Source organism: Psammomys obesus, unplaced genomic scaffold (assembly GCF_907164565.1).
Source record: "Psammomys obesus unplaced genomic scaffold, mPsaObe1.curated_primary_1811, whole genome shotgun sequence".
Classification (NCBI taxonomy): Eukaryota; Metazoa; Chordata; class Mammalia; order Rodentia; family Muridae; genus Psammomys; species Psammomys obesus.
Genome location: NW_026585689.1, coordinates 16,657,346 through 16,674,511, shown reverse-complemented (window position 1 = coordinate 16,674,511; position 17,166 = coordinate 16,657,346).

Genomic DNA, 17,166 nt, shown 5'->3' with positions numbered 1-17,166 from the left:
CTCTGTATAGCTCTGTTCCCCATTTTTTAATTGGATTACTTGGTTTGCTGCTTTTCAGCTTCTGTAGTTCTTTGTATATACTCGATATTAGTCCTCTGTCAGATTAAGGGTTAGTGAAGATTCTTTCCCAATCTGTAGGCAGGCATTTTGTTTTGATGACAGAGTCCTTTGCTTTACAGAAGCTTTTCAGTTTCATGAGGTCCCATTTATTGATTGTTGCTCTTAGAGCCTGTGCTGTTGGTGTTCTGTTCAGGAAGTTGCCTCCTGTGCCAATGAGTTCTAGGCTGTTTCCCACTTTTTCGTCTAACACATTTAGAGTATATGGTTTTATGTTGAGGTCTTTGACCCACTTGGACTTTAGTTTTGTGCAGGGTAATAAATATGGATCTATTTTCATTTTTCTGCATGTAGACATCCAGTTAGACCAGCACCATTTGATGAAAATGCTGTCTTTTTTTCATTGAATGGTTTTGGTTTCTTTGTCAAAAATCAAGTATTCATAGGTGTATGGGTTTATATCTGGGTCTTCTATTCGGTTCCATTGATCCTCCTTTCTGTTTTTATGCCAATACCATGCAGTTTTTATTACTATTGCTCTGTAGTACAACTTGAGATCGGGGATGTAGATTCCTCCAGATCATCTGTTGTTGTAAAGGATTGTTTTGGAGATTCTGGGTTTTTTGTTTCTCCATATGAGGTTGAGAATCTTTTTTTCAAGGTCTGTAAAGAATTGAGTTGGTATTTTGATGGCAATTGCATTGAATCTGTAGATTGCTTTTGACAGGATGGCCATTTTCACTATGTTAATCCTACCAATCCATGAGCACAGGAGATCTTTCCATCTTCTGATATCTTCTTCAATTTCTTTCTTCAGAGACTTGAAGTTTTTCTCAAACAGGTCCTTCACTTGCTTGGTTAGTGTCACTGCAAGGTACTTTATGTTATTAGTGGCTATTGTGAAGGGTGTTGTTTCCCTAATTTCTTTCTCAGCCCTTTTGTCTTTGGTATACAGGAGGGCTTCTGATTTTTTTGAATTGATTTGTGTCTTGCCATTTTGCTGAAGGTGTTTATCAGCTGGAGGAGTTCTCTGGTTCAATTTTTGGGGTCGCTCATATATACTATCATATCATCTGTGAATAGTGACACTTTGACCTCTTCCTTTCCGATTTGTATCCTCTTGATATCATTTAGTTGTCTTATTGCTCTGGCTAGGACTTCAAGTACTATGTTAAAGAGGTATGGAGAGAGTGCGCAGCGTTGTCTTGTCCCTGATTTCAGTGGGATTGATTTAAGATTCTCTCCATTGAGTTTGATCTTGGCTATAGGCTTGCTGTATATTGCCTTTACTATGTTTAGATATGTGCCTTGTACTGCTGATCTCTCCAAGACTTTAAACATGAATGGGTGTTGGACTATGTCAAATGCTTTTTCAGCATCTAAGGAGATGATCATGTGTTTTTTTTTCCTTCATTTTGTTTATGTGGTGGATTACATTGATGGATTTCCGTATGTTGAACCACCCTTGCATGCCTGGGATGAAGCCTACTTGGTCATTATGGATGACATCTTTGATGTGTTCTTGGATTTGTTTTGCAAGTATTTTATTGAGTATTTTTGCGTCAAAGTTCATAAGAGAGATAGGTCTGAAGTATTCTTTTTTTGTTGGGGCTTTGTGTGGTTTAGGTATCATGGTGATTATCGCTTCATAGAATGAGTATGGTAATGTACCTTCTGTTTCTATTTTGTAGAATAGTTTGAGGAGAATTGGTTTGAGCACTTCTTTGAAGGTCTGGTAGAATTCCGCGCTGAAACTATCTGGCCCAGGGCTTTTTTTGGAGGGGAGACTATGCATGACTGCTTCAATTTCTTTGGGGGATATAGAGCTATTGATTCTTTCTGCCTGATCTTGACTTAATGTTGGAAGATGGAATCTATCAAGAAAATTGTCCATTTCATTTAGGTTTTCAAATTTTGTGGCATATAGGTTTTGTAGAATGACCTAATGATTGTTTCAATTTCCTCAGTGTCTGTAGTTATGTCACCCTTTTCATTTCTGATTTTGCTGCTTTGGATAGATTCTCTCTGCTTTTTAGTTAGTTTGGATAAGGGTTTGTCTATCTTGTTGATTTTCTCAAAGAACCAGCTTTTTGTTTCATTGATTCTTTGAATAGTTTTATTTGTTTCTAATTGATTGATTTCAGCCCTGAGTTTGATTATTTCCAGCCTTCTGCTCCTTTTGGGTGTATCTGCTTCTTTTTTTCCTAGGGTTTTCAGTTGGGCCATTAAGGTGCTTGTATGTGATGTTACAAATTTCTTCTTGAAGGCACTTAGTGCTATAAATTTTTCTCTGAGCACTGCTTTTAATGTGTCCCATAAATTTGGGTATGTTGTGCCTTTTCATTGAATTCTAGGAAGTCTTTAATTTCTTTGTTTATTTCTTCCTTAACCCAGCTGTCATTGAGTAACAAGTTGTTCAGTTTCCATGTGCATGTCGGCTTTTTGTTATTTCTGTTGTTGTTGAGGTCCAGCTTTAGTCCATGGTGGTCAGATAGAATACAAGGGATTATTTCAATCTTTTTGTATATGTTGAGGCTTGCTTTATGACCAACTATATGGTCTATTTTGGAGAAGGTTCCATGTGGTGCAGAAAAGAAGGTACACTCTTTTGAGTTTGGATGAAAAGATCTGTAGACGTCTATTAGGTCTATTTGATTTAGGAACTCTGTAAGTGTTTTTATTTCCCTATTTTTTTCTGTCTAGTTTATCTGTCCTTTGGTGAGAGTGGAGTGTTGAAGTCTCCCACTATTAAGGTATTAGGATCAATATGTGATTTAAGCTTTAATATTGTTTCATTTACGAATGTAGGTGCTCTTGTATTTGGGGCATAGATATTCAAAATTGTGATGTCCTCTTGTTGGATTTTTCCTTTGATGAGAATATAGTGGCCCTCCTTATCTTTTTGATTAACTTGGGTTGAAAGTCTATTTTATTAGATATTAGGATGACTACTCCAGCTTGTTTTCTGGAACCATTTGCTTGAAAAACATTTTTCTAGCCCTTTACTCTGAGGTAGTGTTTATCTTTGTTGCATAGGTGTGTTTCTTGGATGCAACAGAATGTTGGATCCTGTTTCTGCAACCATTCTGTTAGTCTGTGTCTTTTTATTGGGGAGTTGAGTCCGTTGATGTTGATAGATACTAGTGACCAACAATTGTTACTTACTTTTGATGTGGGGTTGATGGTGTCACTGAGTTTCATTGCTTGTATTCTTTTGGTTTTTTTTTTGTTGTTGTTGTTGTTGTTGTTGTGTAGTTATCTATTTCCTCTGTTTCCTTCGATGTAGTTGTTTTCTTTGGTTTGGAGTTTCCCTTCTAGTAACTTCTGTAGAGCTGGGTTACTATGTAGATATTGTTTAAATTTGGTTTTGTCATGGAATATTTTGAATTCTCCGTCTATGTTGATTGAAAGTTTTGCTGGGAATAGTAGTCTGGGTTGGAATCTGTGGTCCCTTAAAGACTGTATGATTTCTGTCCAGGCCCTTCTGGCTTTCATAGTTTCTGTTGAGAAATCTGGTGTGATTCTGATAGGTCTACCTTCATATGTTACTTGGCCTTTTCCCCTTGCTGCTTTTAGAATTTTTTCTTTGTTCTGTAGGTTCAGTGTTTGACTATGATATAATGTGAAGAATTTCTTTTCTGGTCTAGTCTACTTGGTGTTCTGTAGGCCTCTTGTATGTTTATGGACATCTCCTTCTTTAAGTTGGGAAAATTTTCTTCTATAATTTTCTTGAAAATATTTTCCGGACCTTTGAGCCTAATGTCTTCTTTTTCTTCTACTCCTATTATTCTTAGATTTTGTCTTTTCATGGTGCCCTTGATTTCTAGGATGTTTTGTGTTTGGAACTTTTCTGATTTTATTTTTTGTTTGAGAGACGTGTCAATTTCCGCAAGTGTATCTTCGGCTCCTGAGATTCTTTCTTCCATCTCTTGTATTCTGTTGGTGATGCTTACCTTTGTAGTTCCTGATCTTTTTCTATGTTCTCCAGCTCCTGGTTTTTCTCTATTTGTGTTTTCTTTATTGATTCTAATTCTGTTTTCATGTCTTGTACCATTTCCTTCATCTGTTTGAATGTAGGGTCCTGCTTTTCAATGACAGCTTCTATTTTTTTTGTCTGTTTCCTCTCTATGTATCACTAATTGTCCCTTTAGTTCTTTGGCTATAATTGTCTGTATTTCTATGAGAGCTTTGTTTATTTCTTCTTTATTTGCCTTCGTTTGTTTGGACATTTCTTTGAGAGCTTTGTTCATTTCTTCTTTGCCTCAATTTTCGTGGTCATTTCTCTGAGAGCTCTATTTGTTTCCTCTTTGTTCGTCTGGATTTCTTTGGCTATTTCTCAGAGGGCTTTGCTCATTTCATCTTTATGGGCCTCTAATAGCTGGAGAAACATAGTTTTGAGGTCGTTTTCTTGTATATCTAGTGAATTGAAGTGTCCATTGGTTTGTGGAGTTGCTGGTGAGGTCATTATGTCCTGATTTTTGTTGGGTGTATTCTTACGTCTGCTGCTAGCCATCTGGTTATTTATAACCCTCACTGTTTGTTCCTCGAGTTTGTAGTTCAGGCTATGATCGTCTCTTTCTGTTTTCTGGACTGTTTTTTCAGGAAGATGAGAGCGGTTCACTGGTTTGGGAGTGTGCGTTGTGGTTTCAGTTTTGCCTAAGTAAGGAATGTGATGCTGGTGCTATTTGCATGTGCTTTTAGCAGGCGCTGTGTGCATATGCGGATTCTCTGACTATTGCAGTGGCCTGCAGGCCACTATTATGCAGTTCTGTCTGAGATCCAGGAATTGTTTGCCTGGATTACAATGGTGGACCACAAAGCAGAGGCTTCAATGTTGGGGTCACTATCCCAAGAATCCCTATGATGCCCACACTAGGGGTGTGGGTGGCAGGGATCTCGTCTGGTTGCTTCTGTGGAGAGGCCCTGGGTCTGGGGTAAACTCCTCCTAGAAGGCTCACTCACTCTCTTGCAGGAGCAGTTGGAATGCACAGGGGTTCCCCTTGATCTCCACTCTCTGATTTGGTCCTGCTGCGGAAAATGCACGGGTAGGCTAACAGTCAGCTCTGTGATACTAGCCGCAGGACTCGATGTCCACCTTTCCTGTGTGCTGCCTCTCTGTCCTTTCCCTCTGCCAGGAGGGGTTATGTTGACTGGTCCCGGGGTAGCGCCTGAAAGAGTTAGGTTGAGTGTTCTCAATCCCAGATCCCGGGCTCAGATCTCTCTGCCAGAAGCAGCCTGGCGGTAGAATCTATGTTTGCTGATCCTGAGGGAGTACCAGGTATGGTTGAGTGTCTTCAGATCAGAGCTTGGGTTTCTCTGCTAGGGGCCACTGGGTGAGCTGGAGAGAGGGTGCTGTGTCCTTGGCAGGTTGCCTCTCTGTTCTTCCCGTCTGACCTTCCCCTCTGCTAGGGTAAGCTTATGGCGGTGCTCTCAGGGGAGTACCAGAATTGGGTTGGGACTTCTCAGTCCCGATCCTGAGCAGGGGTTTCTCTGCCAGGGGTCGGGGGGGCGCCGGTGATAGGACTTGGTGCTAGACCTTATTGCGCTGGACCCAGGAGAATCTCAGGAAGTGTTGAAGACCACAGTCCCAGATCCCGAGCTGAAGTTTGTTTGCTAGGAGCAGCCGGCAGCACTGGGGTCCGGACACTGTGAAGCCGCTGTGCGCCTCTTTATCCTTCTGTTCCACCGCAGCAGGGTTATGGCGGCTTTTGGGGGAGTGCCCGAAAGGATAGGGTTTTCTCATCCTTGATCTAGGGTTGGGGTACAGACAATGTGGTGTGTGGCAGATTCTGCTGAACGCCTCCTGCCTCCTCGAAGAGGGAGTAGGGATTTTGAGCTGGGCGTGCAGCCACTGTCTGTGCAGCGGGAGCTCAGTTGTGATGGCAGCGGGTACCTTCGATCAGTGAGACCTTCCAGGGAAAGACTGGATGACCCGTGATCAGACTCGTAACTTTCCTTCCCCGTGGGGTTTTCTTGCGACTGGGACTTCCAGTCTCTGGTACCCTGTGCCCACCAATCAGCCTGGAAAAGTGATCAGGACATGCAGGCATGCGGCTCCAGTTGGGAGACCCAAAGCCCGTGTTAGCCGGTATCTCTTCCGGGTTCTGGCTGGGCAGCCGAGAGTGGACCTGAACGATTCCCACGCTGTGGGAGCCTCCCCTCACCTAGGAAACATGATCACTGTAGTTTTAGGGCCCAGAGTTCAGTCTCCTGGTCGCTGCATGGAGACTGTTGTCCCGCTTCTCAGACACAGTGCTCTCCCGTCGCTGTCATCTTGCCCCCCCCTTTATTTTAGATTTTTAAAGAAAAAGGTGTGTAATCCTTTTTAAAGACCAACACATGTTAATCCATTAAGTATTGTATGTGAATTCAAATGGACCTAATAGATGTCTAAAGGATTTTTCATCCAAACTCAAAAGAGTATACATTCTTTTCAGCACCTCATGGAACATTCTCCAAAATAGACCATATAGTTGGTCACAAAGCAAGCCTCAACAGATACAAAAAGATTGAAATAATGCCCTGTATTCTATCTGACCACCATGTACTAAAGCTGGACCTCAACAACACTGAAAATAGCAAAAAGCCTACATGCACATGGAAACTTAACAACTTACTTCTCAATGACAGCTGGGTTAAGGATGAAATAAAGAAAGAAATTAAAGACTCCGTAGAATTCAATGAAAATAAAGGCACAACATACCCAAATTTATGGGACACAATAAAAGCAGTACTCAGAGGAAAACTCATAGCACTAAGTGCCTTTAAGAAGAAATTTGTAACATCTCATACAAACAACTTAATGGCGCAACTGAAAGCCCTAGAAAAAAAAAAAAAGCAGAAACACCCAAGAGGAGCAGACAGTTGGAAATAAACAAACTCAAGGCTGAAAACAACCAATTAAAAACAAATAAAACAATTCAAAGAATTAATGAAATCAAGAGCTGGTTCTTTGAAAAAATTGACAAGATAGACAAACCCTTAGCCAAACTAACTAAAAGGCAGAGAGAAACTATCCAAATCAACAAAAGCAGAAATGAAAGGGGGACATAACCACAGACACTGAGGAAATACAATCATTAGGTTGTACTACAAAAGCCTATATGCCAAAAAGTTCGAAAATCTAAAAAAAAAAAAAAAAAAGGACAATTTTCTTGACAGATTCCATCAACCAAAATTAAGTCAAGACCAGGTAGAAAGATTGAACAGCCCTGTATCACCCAAGGAATTTGGAGCAGCCATCAACAGCCTCCCTTCCACAAAAAGCCCAGGGCCAGATGGTTTCACTGCAGAATTCTACCAGACCTTCAAAGAAGTGTTAACTCCAATTCTCTCCAAATTATTCCACAAAATAGAAACAGAAGGAACATTTCCAAATTCATTCTATGAAGCCACAGTCACCTTAATACCTAAACGACACAAATATCCAACAAAAAAAGAGAACTTCAGACTGATCTCTCTTATGAACATTGATGCAAAGATACTCAATAAAATACTTGCAAACCAAATCCAAGAACACATCAAAGATATCATCCACCATGACCAAGTAGGCTTCATCCCAGGCATTCAAGTGTGGTTCATTATATGGAAATCCATCAATGTAATTCACCATATAAAAAAACTGAAGGAGAAAAAACCACATGGTCATCTCCCTAGATGCTGAAAAAGCATTTGACAAAATCCAACACCTATTCATGTTTTATGTCTTGGAGAGATCAGGGATACAAGGAACATTCCTAAACATAGTAAAGGCAATATACAGGAAGCCTATAGCCAACATCAAACTTAAAGGAGAGAAACTTAAATCAATCCCACTGAAATCAGGGACAAGACAAGGCTGTCCACTCTCTCCATATCTCTTCAACATAGTACTTGAAGTCCTAGCTAGAGCAATAAGACAAGTAAAGAAGATCAAGGGAATACAAATCAGAAAGAAAGAAGTTAAAGTATCACTATTCGCAGATGATATAATAGTATATCTAAGTAACCCCAAAAACTCAACCAGAGAACTCCTCCAGCTGATAAACACCTTCATCAAAATGGCTGGATAAAAAATTAAGTCAAAAAAATCAGAAGCCCTCCAGTATATCCAAGACAAAAGGGCCGAGAAAAATATCAGGGAAACAACACCCTTCACAATAGCCACTAATAACATAAAGTACCTTGGGGTGACTCTATCCAAGCAGGTGAAAGACATATTTGAAAAAAACTTCAAGTCTCTGAAGAAAGAAATTGAAGAAGACATCAGAAGATGGAAAGATCTCCTGTGTTCATGGGATCAGTAGGAATAACATAGTGAAAATGGCCATCCTGCCAAAAGCAATCAACAGATTCGATGCAATTCCCATCAAAATACCAACACAATTCTTTACAGACCTCGAAAGAAAAATTTTCAACTTCATATGGAGAAGCAAAAAAACCCAGAATTTCCAAAACAATCCTGTACAACAACAGATCCTCTGGAGGTATCTCCATCCCTGATCTTAAGTTGTACTACAGAGCAATAATAATAAAAACTGCTAGGTACTGGCATAGAAGCAGAAAGGTAGATCAATGGAACAAAAAAAAAAAAGACTCAGAAATAAACCCACACACCTATGAATACTTGATTTTTGACAAAGAAGCCAAAACCATTCAATGAAAAAAAAAGGCAGCATCTTCAACAAATGGTGCTGGTCCAACTGGATAACTACATGCAGAAAAATGAAAATAGATCCATATATATCACCCTGAACAAAACTAAAGTCCAAGTGGATCAAAGACCTCAAAATAAAACCAGATACTCTAAATCTGTTAGAAGAAAAAGTGGGGAACAGCCTAGAACTCATTGCATAGGAGACAACATCCTGAACAGAACACCATCAGCACAGACCCTAAGAGCAACAATCAATAAATGGAACCTCATGAAACTGAAAAGCTTCTATAAAACAAAAGACACTGTCGTTAGAAGAAAACGACAGCCTACAGATTGGGAAAAAATCTTCACCAACCCAACATCTGACAGAAGGCTGATATCTGGAATATATAAAGAACTAAAGAAGTTAAAAAGCAATAATTCAAGTAACCAAATTAAAAATGGGTTATGGAGCTAAACAGAGACTTCTCTGTAGAAGAATATAGAATGGCAGAGAAACACATACGGAAATGTTCAACATCTCTAGTCATCAGAGAGATGCAAATCAAAATGACCCTGAGATTTCACCTTACATCCATCAGAATGGCTAAGATCAAAAACTCAAGAGATAATGCATGCTGCAGAGGCTGTGGAGAAAGTGGAACCCTCTTCCATTGCTGGTGGGAATGTCAACTAGTACAACCACTATGGAAATCAATCTGGCACTTTCTCAGACAATTAGGAATAGTGCTACCTCAAGATCCAGCAACTCCTAGGCATATATCCAAAAGATGTTCAAGTACACAACAAGGACATTTGCTCAACCATGTTTGTAGCAGCTTTATTCGTAATAGTCAGAACCTGAAAACAACTTAGATGTCCCTCAGTTGAGGAATGGATGCAGAAATTGTGGTACTTTTACACAATGGAATACTACTCAGCAATTAAAAACAAGGAAATCATGAATTTTGCAAGCAAGTGGTGGGATCTAGAAAAAAAATCATCCTGAGTGAGGTATCCCAAAAGCAGAAAAATACACACGATATATCCTCACTTATGCATACCTATAAGATAGGATAAACATACTAAAATGTGTACACCTAAAGAAGATAAACAACAAAAGGTCCAGAGGTAAGATGATCAATCCTCATCTAGAAAGACAAAGGGGATGAACATTGGAAATAGGAGAAAACAAGTAACAGGACAGTAGCCTACCACAGAAGGCACCTGAAAGACTCTACTTAGCAGTGTATCAAAGCAGATGCTGAGACCCATAACTAAACCTTTGGCGGAGTGTAGGGAATCATATGAAGGAAGGAGGAATTAGTATATCCTAGAGGGGACAGGGAGCCCCACAAGGTCCAAATATATCTGAGCACAGGGGTTTTCTATGAGACTGTTTATCCAACCAAGGACCATGCATGGATATAACCTACAACCCCTGCTCAGACATAGCCCATGGTGGCTCAGTATCCAAGTGGGTTCCCTACTAAGGCGGACAGGAATTCTTTCTGACATGAACTCATGTCCCACCTGAGGGAGGAGCAGCCTTGCTAGGCCACAGATAAGGACATTGCAACCATCCTGAAGATACCTGATAAGCTAGGGCCAGACAGAAGGAGAGGAGGACACCCCCTCTCATTGGACTCAGAAGGGGGCAGGGAGGAGATGAGGAAGGGAGAGGAGGATTGGGAGGGAAAGTGAGAGAGGGCTACAGCTAGGATATAAGTGAATGTATAAAATTATGTAAAAATAAAAAAAATAAAAAAATATTGTATGTGTAGAGTTGGGATGTGAAGGCCTTGGACCTTCCTTGGAAAAGCCTGTTGTTACTCAATACTCATAGGCCTCGAAAATGGCAGCCTAGACACCTGATCTCTGTCTTGGCTTTCAGAACCACTCATATCTTTTGAAACTAAGAACCAAAAACAAAAGCAAATAAAACTTTTTCTTATAGTGTCAATGAGAGAGAAAGGTCTGAGCCAGGTATTGTGGTACCTTCTTGCTATCCTACAGCTTGGCAAACTGAGGCAAAACATCACAGGGTCCAGGTTACATGGTACTACATAGCAAGATCCTATTACAAAATAAAGAAAACAACCAAATTAGAGGTAGAGCCTGTTGGAAAAGGGACTCTTGACTGGCAAGAGTCAGGTGCTAGGTCAATAGTTATAGATTGACTATAGTTATAGTCAACTATTATAGATTTCAAAAAAATAAAACAAACAAACAATGACCTTGTTTCTTGTGAGAACTAAGTCCTGCTCCCTAGAAGGATCATGTCCAGTGCTGTGGACCTAGTCAAACATCCATGAGTGGATAAATTATTGACACTAGCAATTATTCTTTCTTTTCTTTTCTTTTCTTTTCTTTTCTTTTCTTTTCTTTTCTTTTCTTTTCTTTTCTTTTCTTTCCTTTCCTTCCTTCCTTCCTTTCTTTCTTTCTTTCTTTCTTTCTTTCTTTCTTTCTTTCTTTCTTTCAATTTATTCACTTTGAAACCCAGCTGTACAACTCCCTTCATCTCCTCCCAGTCCCACTCACCCTCCCAGTTCTCTCCCTATGCTGTTCCACTGATGGGAATGGGGACAGACTCTTCCATTATAGCTGACCTTAACCTATCAGGTCTCATCAGGGCTAGCTGCATCATCTTCCTCTGTGGCCTGGCAAGGCTGCATTCCTCCTCCCCCCCAGAGAGAGGTAATCAATGAGCCAGACACTGAGTTCATGTAAGAGCTCCCAATCCCCTTACTAGGGTACCCACTTGGAAACTATGGGCTTATGGGCTATGTGCTTCCTCTGAGCAGGGGTCCTAGATCATCTCCATACATGGTCCTTGATTGGGTTATCAGTCGCTGCAGCCCCCACCGCACTGGGTGAAGAAAATGCTGAGACTAATAGCCAAACTTTGGGCAGAATGCAGGGAACCTTATAGAAGAAGTAGGGCACAGGGGTCTTTTCTGAGACTGATACTCCAACCAAGGACCATGCATGGAGATAACATAGAACCCCTGTGCAGATGTAGCCCATGGCAGCTCAGTATCCAAGTCGGTTCCTTAGTAAAGGGAACAGGAACTGTCTCTGACATGAACTCAGTGGCCTGCTCTTTGATCACCTTTCCCTGAGTGGGGATCAGCCTTGACAAGCCACAGAGGAAGACAATGCAGCCAGACCTGATGAGACCTGATAGGCTAGGGTCAGATGGAAGGGGAGGAGGACCTCCCCTATCAGTGGATTTAGAGAGTGGCATGGGAAGAGATGAGGAAAGGAGGTGGCTAGAGCTGGGTTACAAAATGAATAAATGATAATTAATATAAAAAATAAAAATTTAACTTAAAAAATAAAGAAAGACTTGGGAGGGGGAACAGGTGTTCCACAAGGAGACCAACAGAACCCAAAAAAAGGAAGAACCTATTGTTCTTGTTTTATTAAAGTCATATTGTCAAACAGACTCTAAATATTTATGCTTACAACCAGACACTAGTGTTGTCCTCAGTCTTGATCAGGAAGTTTCTCTTCATACCAAATGGCAGTTAATGAGGAGGTTCATAACTAATGACAAATGTTGAAGGCTAAGCCTTAAGTCACCTCATCCAACATTCAGGGAACATCACAGAATAGCAGATGGAAATAATTAAAGGGCAAAAGAAGAAAGGGGGTCCATGATGTGCTATCTTAGGGACATGGCATGACAATGACACTAATGAACCCAGAGAAGTTCCAGTTGCTTGACTAGAGCCTGCCAAAAACTGAACCCTTGAACATTTAGTCATAGATGTGGAAGAGATCATCCATGGTCTAGGAAAGCTGTTGGCGATTAAGGGCTTCTGGAGAAGAGAAAATAATATGCTTCAGTAATGAAGCCATTTGTGAGTTTTGTACTCTAGTGGATGGCGAGATACTGGAGCATATACAGTGGATGGCGATACTTGGATGATCCTCCAAGTATCCCAGGTAAACACAATCATTCACAAAGCAAAACCAGAAAGGTATGAAAGTTAAAAACAAATAAGACAAAATAGGTATGAAATTAGGATGGATACTTGGTGGAAGAAGATGGGAGATTGGTGAGTGAGAAAGTGACTCTGACCAGAATTTATTACATAATACATGAAATTGTAAAATAATAAATTAATTTTTAATTTTTTATACAGGGTCTCTCAATGTATCGCTAGGTGTCCTGGAATGCTCTATGTAGAACAAACTGGCCTTGAACTCCCAGAAATTCACTTGTTTCTGCCTTACGAGTGCTAGGATTAAAGGTGTGCACCACCATCCCTGACCTAAAGAATAAATTAAGTTTTTAAAGGGATTCTTGAACAAATTTGTGGAGAAACAGTATTCCCTAGAGAATAAACATTTCAAGCAATGAATGTTCATGAAGTTGGAGTTTGAAGTAAGAACACAGATATTTTGAAGGTTTGTGTGATATAACTAGTAAGGAAATATGCAATTGTGAGCTATGATCTAGCAATATATTATAATCAGTCAAGTAGAACTCTGGTCAAAATGCCTACCTGACTTCAAATCGAACTGGATGTGGGTGGTAAGAGAAAATAGAGACCAGATGAGCATGACATCAGTTTTCAAGCATGAAAATCTTTGTACTAGTATCTTTGGCTAGGCTAGTAATATAAAAAAATACATAAAGAAAAGTATTTGTACATATTTGAATTGTGGTTTCCCAAGATGGCCTCAATCAGTAATAATACAGGCTATTCTGTAAGTCTTTTCAGGGTGATCAGACCTCTCACCAAGGATAGATAGCAAAGATGATGTGATGTCACTTTCACAATTCAGTGACTTAATCTATTCAGGCTGCTCTCACAAAGAACCCAAATACCCGAGATTTATATACAATGACTAATTTGTATCAGCCCTGGAGAATTTGAAGGTTAAAATCAAGGAATAGATTCAGCTTGGTGAAAGCTGCATTTCTCATAGATACGTGATCTCTATCTTCCTAAGATGGAAAGGATAGGTTTTCTCAAGCCTCCTTTATAAAGGCACTCATCCTATTCATAAAGCCTCTACATCTTTTTCCTAAGCACTTCCCAAATGCCAATTCATCCTAATACCTAGGCTGATACTGTATTAACAAGTGAATTGGAGACGGAGAACATAAACCTTCAGACTACAGAATTAGGTTAGAAATCTTGTGTTTTCCTCCTTGCTGGTAGAGTCCTTTGCTAGCTTTGATGAAGCAATCTTCCCATGAAAAAAAAATCACATGTTCCAATCAGAGGAAGCCTCCAAAGCCATAAAGAAAGGAAGCTCCTTGTCTAAGGATCCATAAGGGTTAGGCATGGTGACACACTCCCAGCATTTGATATGGAGACAGGAGAATCAGGAGTTCAATGTTATGTTTGTTGAAATAACAGGTCTGTAGCTAAAGAATTAATGACATGAAGATTTTTGTCCTCTGAAAATATTAAGAAAGTTTATAAACCTTTAGCCAAGTTAGCCAAAAGAAGGAAAAATAGGGGATAACTCCCTACAAATTATTAATCAGGGTGACCTACAAGGTCTCCAACATAACACTGGCCATTTTCATCGCCCCTGTTGACACTTTGTAACTAAACCATATTACCCAAGGCACATCACACTTTGTCTGCAGGACAAAGAGAAATTAATCTCAAGTCAACAAGGAAACTTCTTCACTTCCTATGCAGTTTGATGAAGGTGAAAAGACACCAAGGATTTTACCCAACACTGACCCCTGCCTTTTGCAGTACCGAACTTCCAGACAAAACATGCACATTTGTTCAATAGTTACATGAATGTTATGGGGTAGTCAACCCTTTTCTGATTAGACTTGAGACATGCTTTGCAGGAGTGAATTCCATGCCTGCTCCTGAATCCTGGACAAAAGCTCATGGGTGGGAAGTGTGTAAGTCCCAAGACAGAACATGTTGTTATTTTACTAGATGATAATGCTGTCAAGATATCTTCTAAACGTTTATAGCTTCATCCATGGGCCTAAGCTGCTTTCAGCCACAGTCATGGAAGCTTTGGGTTTTTGTTGTTGTTGTTGTTGTTTTAGTTTGTTTGTTTGTTTGTTTACTGATTCAATGCAATTTATTTTATTTTTTATAATTTTTATTTTTTTATATTAATCACAGGTTATTTACTTTTTATCCCAGCCGTAGCCCCCTCCCTCATTCACTCCCAATCCCTCCCTCCCTCCCTCCCTCCCTCCCTCCCTCCCTCCCTCCCTCCCTCATCTCCTCCCTGCCCCTTTCCAAGTTCAACCATGTATGGATATAACCTAGAACCCCTGCTCGGATGTAGCTCATGGTAGCTCAGTATCCAAGTGGGTTCCCTAGTAAGGGAAACAAGGACTATTTCTGACATGAACTCAGTGGTGGGCTCTTTGACCTATCCCCTCCCCCGAGTGAGTAGCAGCCTTGCTAGGTCACAGAGGAGGACGTTGAAGCCAGGCCTGAAGATACCTGATAAGCTAGGGTCAGATGGAATGGGAGGAGGACCTCCCCATCAGTGGAAGTTTGTTTTGCAGGGATGAGCAGTCAATACTTATGCAGAGACGTATACGTCATCAAAGTGCTGAGAATAAACTGTTCAGTCCTAAGAATGACATCGCTATCAAAGTCCAATAACTATCAAGGCTCAGGAAAAATCATGGAAGATGAAGAAGGGATATTAGAGACAGAGGGTGGGGGAAAGTGCTGGAAAGGCTGTCTCTTGGACATGGCATGGCAGTCGCATTCATGAATTCACAGCATCTGTGTTTCTCTGCACAAAATCTACATGAGATCAAACCAGCTAACAGACCATCATAGATGAGGTAAATGATCATAAGGCTGTACTCACTGCAGAGAAATTATCAGAAGCTAGTTGCTGGAGAAGGGGCAATCCCTGTGTTTAAGATGTAGCCACTGGTAGAATTCCCGCCCTTACTCCAGTGGATTGTCCCATGACCATGGACATAGCATAAGCACTGATTTAACATTGTGAATTATTTAAACAAAAACTAGAGACATAAAGCTGTAAAAGCTTTGTTGAGATTTGAATGAATAATTGGATTGAGATATAGTCATAGTTAATTGTATTAAAGTATGTACATCTCAACAAACAAAGAAATAGAAAGTGTCTTTGCATCTCTACAGTCTCCTTCAAAACCAATTCTGAGTTCTCAGATTCAAAATTGTTTTAGCTGTCACCTGTATTTTGTTCAAAAAGGGAATGGATATGATAAATTTTTCCTCAAAAATTGTTCTGTCACAGTGCACTAGTCTGAGATGAGAGAATGTTCATATTTGAAGAGAGGGAGTAAGGAGACAATCTCTAATATTGATATTTATGCATAGAAACTATACCATCCCCACAAAACCACCTATGTCACTTCACATGATGTCCATTATCTGTAACTCCCATGGCAGTTCAGTGTCCAAGTGGGTTCCATAGTAATGGGAACAGGGACTGCTTCTGACATGAACCCTCCCCCTGAGGGGAGAGCAACATTACCAGGCCACAGAGGAAGACAATGCAGCCACTCCAGATGAGACCTAACAGACTAAGATCAGAAAGAAGAAAAAGAAACCCTCCCCTACCAGTGGACTTGGGGAGGGGCATGTGTGGAGAAAGAGGAGGAAGGGAGGGATTGGGAAGGGAGGAGGGAGGGAACTAGAGGGAGGGATACAAAGTAAAAAAAAAAAGTGTAATTAAAAATAAAATTAAATTAAAATAAAAAAACAGATGCTTTCTTTGGAAAATTTTCACCAATACATTAAATATACCTTATACAGAAAAAAAAAGGATGGTTATATGTCCTTGGAATAGTTAAATATATTTTAACTATATTTTTTTATTCAAGCTTTGATTTTATGTTGCTTGAGGATGAGCCAAGATTAAATCACATATAAATAAGACCATGAGTGAAATACCTGTGTGTGTGTGTGCACATGTGAGTGTGTGTTTAACTTACCAGACAGACAGATTTGAAAGTTCAGTGTTGGCATTGCCCAGACCTCCTCAATAATGTTAGATGGCTTCTGCATGCTATTCCAAGACACAGTGGCATCAACTAAACAGTAGAGCAAATGATTTCCTGTCTAATAAAGTTCATTTAGTTGCCTGAAGTGTTTAATTATGCTACTCAGTTACAATATTGTAAAAGTAAAATTTAATATTAGTCATGTGCACACAGACTTTCTGGAATTTTTTCGTCATTCGTAAGTAAACCAATACATATCTCAATGCCATTGCTTTGTTAAGAAGAATGTAGTTTATCAAAAAGTAGCTAAACAGAGCTTGCAAGTAAAAGCATGTTTCACCACTAAAACACCATCTTCAGCAATGACAAATACCAAGTAGTTATGGATGTGTATGTACACATTTGATTAAATGTCTCGGTGGTGAAGGTAAATTAAAAGATAAATCCAAATCATATATAGGTATAAAACCTATATAAAACCTATATATAACAATATAAGTTATATATTGATAACTTATCTACTAAGATATTGTTGTGACGCTAA